This window comes from Brassica oleracea, chromosome C9 (genome assembly GCF_000695525.1).
Source record: "Brassica oleracea var. oleracea cultivar TO1000 chromosome C9, BOL, whole genome shotgun sequence".
In the NCBI taxonomy this organism is placed as follows: Eukaryota; Viridiplantae; Streptophyta; class Magnoliopsida; order Brassicales; family Brassicaceae; genus Brassica; species Brassica oleracea.
This window is the reverse complement of record NC_027756.1, coordinates 38,267,192-38,272,254: the sequence shown is the minus strand read 5'-3', so window position 1 is coordinate 38,272,254 and position 5,063 is coordinate 38,267,192.

Genomic DNA, 5,063 nt, shown 5'->3' with positions numbered 1-5,063 from the left:
TACTACCAACATTCTCCATTGGATTATATTACACTAAGATTAGTGCAATTGAGGCAAATGCCATAGTAAACCAGAAGTTTACTGAAAATATTACTGTTTGGCATGACCGGCTAGGCCATCCCGGTTCAACAATGATGCAAAAGATAATCACAAATTCATGTGGGCATCCACTGAAGAACCAGAAGATTCTTCCTAATGATTATTCATGTGCTGCTTGTTCTCAAGGAAAATTGATTATAAGGCCTTCCCCAGCCAAGATAATTCATGAATCAATAAACTTTCTGGAACATATTCAAGGAGACATTTGTGGGCCGATTCACCCACCATGTGGAACCTTTAGATATTTTATGGTTCTAGTTGACGCATCAACAAGATGGTCACAGTTTCTTTGTTATCAACTCGCAACCTGGCGTTTGCGAGACTGCTTGCTCAATTGATCAAATTACGAGCACATTTTCCAGATTTTCCCCTTAAGGCAATTCACCTAGACAATGCTGGTGAATTCATGTCCCAAGCTTTTAATGATCATTGCATGTCTATTGGGATAAGTGTTGAACATCCTGTAGCACATGTTCACACACAAAATGGTTTAGTTGAATCGTTAATTAAACGTCTTCAGTTGATTGCTAGACTATTGCTTATGAAATCAAAACTTCCAGTCTCTGCATGGGGGCATTCTATATTACATGCAGCAGCGTTGATTCGCATAAGGCCAACGAGTAATCATCAATTCTCCCCATCACAATTAATTATGGGCCAGGAGCCAAATATTTCTCATCTTAAGATATTTGGATGTGTTGTATATGTTCTGATTGCTCCACCACAGCGATCTAAAATGGGACCTCAAAGAAGGTTAGGAATATATGTTGGATATGATTCTCCATCAATAATTTAATACTTAGAGCCATCCACAGGGGATTTATTTAAGGCCCGATTCGCAGACTGTCATTTTAATGAGTCTGTTTTTCCAACATTAGGGGAAGAAAAGAAACAGTTGGGAAAAGATATCAAATGGAATGAATTATCATTATCTTATTTTGATCCTCGAACTAAAGAATGTGATTTAGAAGTCCAAAAGATAATTCATTTACAAAGCTTAGCAAACCAGTTGCCAGATGCATTTACTGACCCAAAAAGAGTGACCATGTCACATATCCCAGCTGTAAATTCTCCCGTTAGAATGAATGTCCAAGAAGGACAAAATCAACCTGCTAATGAGTCTAAGGCACGCCTGAAGCGTTGTAGACCTATCGGTTCTAAAGATAAAAATCCTCAAAAAAGAAAAGGAGCAGAAATTGGTAATAATGAAATCGAGGTAATAACAACAAATGAACAATCTCCAGAAGAGAACATGACACAAGAAAAAATTCAGGTACCTGATAATGAAAAGATCTCAACTAACTATGTCATGTCTGGAATGAAATGAAACCGAAAGCAAATCGACGTCGATGATATTTTTGTATACAATGTAGCAGTTGATCTTATGGATGAGGATCATGAACCAAAATCTATTATAGAGTGTACACGAAGAAGTGATTGGTCAAAATGGAAAGAAGCAATAGATGTTGAATTAAAATCTCTTGCAAAAAGAGCAGTGTTTGGATCTGTAGTCCGTACACCTAAAGGTGTAAAACCAGTGGGATATAAATGAGTTTTTGTGCGGAAGAGGAATGAAAATGGTGAGATTGTGAGATACAAAGCACGTTTAGTTGCTCAAGGATTTTCACAAATACCAGGAATTGATTATGAAGAGACATACTCTCCTGTGGTGGATGGTACTACATTCAGGTTCCTTATCAGTCTGGCGATAAAGGAAGGACTTGATTTACGCTTAATGGACGTAGTCACAGCTTACTTATATGGCCCACTAGATACTGACATTTACATGAAAGTCCTAGAAGGATTTAAACTGCCAGAAGCAGCAAATTCTAATTCTCGAGAAAGTTATAGCATAAAGTTAAATCGATCTCTTTATGGACCGAAACAATCAGAACGTATGTGGTATACTCGCCTAAGTGAGTACTTGTTTAAAGAAGGCTATAAAAACGATCATATCAGTCCATGTATCTTTATAAAAAGATTTGAGAAAGGATATGTTATAATTGCAGTGTATGTTGATGATTTAAACATTATTGGAACTCCTGAAGAGATTTCAATTACAATGGATTACTTGAAGAAAGAATTTGAGATGAAAGATCTTGGAAAAACAAGGTTTTGTTTGGGACTACAAATTGAGCACCTTAAGAATGGAATCTCCGTGCATCAAGAAACCTACACAGAAAATGTTGCTAAACGATTTTCTATGGATCAAGCACATCCTTTGAGTTGTCCAATGGTGGTAAGATCACTCAATGTGAATAAAGATCCCTTCCGCCCTAGAGAGAAGAATGAAGAAGTTCTTGGTCCTGAAGTACCATACTTAAGTGCTATAGGGGCATTAATGTACCTTGCCAGTCATACAAGACCTGATATATCATTTGCAGTGAATCTACTGGTAAGGTTTAGTTCATGCCCAACTCGTAGGCATTAGAATGGGATAAAACATATACTCCGATACCTCCAAGGTACAAAAGACATGGGAATATTCTTTCCTAACCCATCCACAGAAGATTTGATTGGTTTTGCAGATGCTGGATACATGTCTGATCCCCACAATGCTAGATCACAAACAGGATATGTGTTTACTTGTGGTGGTACTGCTATCTCTTGGCGTTCGATGAAGCAAACAATTGCAGCTACTTCTTCCAACCACGCAAAGATTTTAGCCATTCATGAAGCTAGTCGCGAGTGTGTATGGTTAAGATCTGTCATTCAACATATACGAGCAGATTGTGGTCTATCTACAGGGAAAGAATCCCCAACAGTCATGTATGAGGATAATGCTGCATGTATTGCTCAACTCAAAGTTGGATACATCAAAGGAGACAGGACAAAGCACATTCTACCGAAATTCTTTTTCACCCATGATCTACAGAAGAATGGCGATGTTCGGGTCGTTCAAATTCGTTCAAGTGACAATTTAGCTGACTTATTCACCAAGGCGCTACCCACTTCTACTTTCAAGAAGTTGGTTCATCTTATCGGATTACGTCGTCTCAAGGATCTTGACGTTAGTATACATGAGGGGAAGTAATTGCGCGCTGCACTCTTTTTTCCTTAACCATGATTTTTTCCACTTGGTTTTCCTGGTAAGGTTTTTAACGAGGCAGTATCATACGCGTATAATAGACATCAAGGAGAAGTGTTATATTTATTGTGATGTCAATTATAGACATCTTGTTCACCAAAATTTACTTGTACTTGGTCCCCAAGCTAAACCCTTATATTATATCCCTATATAAGGAGTTCATTATTCGTGGAATAAGACACACCAATTTCTCTTCCCCTCTTCTCTTCTTTATTTATAACAATAACTCAATAATTAAAAACATTTAAACTTTCTTTTCAGAAATTCATCATGGTTTCTCACCGCTTCAAGTGCCTTTAATGCTTAATGAAAGTTAATAAATGTGCAAATAAAGGAACAAATGTGGGGACCTTAGAGCACCATTACCGGTGGTCTTTAGGGGGTTTCTTAATTTAATTGTGCATTAAAATTAAATCAAAAACACAATAAACGTTGGAGACGTCGCTTAATTGGGGTAAGATAGAGACCGTATTTGAGAGACACGTGTAGGCAAAGGAAGAAGAGAGAGGAAGAGCGTCTACGGTTTGTTTTGGTTCATTCTCTCTTTCTCTCGAAACCTCTCCACCTACCTTTCCGAGAAGGCGATTCTCTCTTCCTCCATGGTTCTTCGACTTGCCGGCGAAACTCCATGTCTCCATGGGACTCAGGCGAAACGAGATCGTCTCTCTCTGTGGCTCGCAGACGAAAGGGCGATTCTCTCTCTCTCTCTCTCTTTGTGACTCCGGGAGGAAACGAAGCGAGACCTCATGGGGCTTCTCGTCGGCGAAGGACGACACTCTCTTTCTGGGTCGATAAACTGGAATCTGAAGGTAAATTTAAAGCGTTTGTTGTGTTCTTCAAGCATGCATGTTTTATTCTACACTTATTCTTGTTCTGACTGCAGGTTTGTTTGGTTTGTAGGTTCGATTCTTTCTCGCGGTGGTAGTCGTCGACGGCGATATATGGCTATCTGTCGGTGGCTCTACTCCACGGCGACAGAGCTCTCTGTCGATGCCTCTCCACGATTCGTACAGGTAATGCTTCTGTTTCATGTTCTTCAATGATGCATGTCTCTGATTGTGGCTTCATAAGTTGTGATTTGTTTGTTGCAAGTGAATCTATTTTGATAATGTTTCTGTCATATGATTCTGTTGGGTTTAGCTGGAACAATTTTTTTTCCAAGCTCGTTTTGTTTGTTGCAAGTTCATCAATGTTTATTTGGCTATTTTTGCTGATTGAATTTATTTTGTTTCTGCCTTTGTGTGGTGAGATGAAAGGATCAACGTGAGACGAGGGATCAACTTGCGTTTGATCTGCTAAGTGGAAAGAGAGGTCAGGAAGGTTCTTCAATGCAGGTTAGTGTTACTCTCCAACATCTGGTCCGATATGAAATGAAATGAATTGAATTAGAAGTGATGTGGCTAGCTTCTGTGATGATTTGAAACTCGTGTAATTAAAGATATAGTTAAGTGTTAGATTTATGGTTGATGGTTGTGTATGGTATTAAATAGAACTGATGGTTAGATAGAAACATAAGTTGAACCATAAATTTTAAAAAGCTTCTGTGGTTAGATAAATTTTAAAAAGCTTCTGTGAAACTCCTTTGTTTGTTGTTAGATATGTGTCAATTCGATCAGCATTCAAGTCTGCTAGTAGTTGAAACATAAATTTTAAAAAGCTTCTATGATGAATTGTTTGTGTTGAGTTGTTTGGGTTGGTGTCTTGAATGCTACCTCTCTTCCTTGTATTATTTATAACCACTGTCTTTCTCTTCAATCTCCAACATCTGAATGAGCTTGATAGCTCTTCCTTCTCTTTCTCCTCCGGCTCCTCTGCCTCCTCTTTCTCCTCTGTCTCATCTTTCTCCACTGTCTCCTCTTTCTCCTCTGTCTCCTCT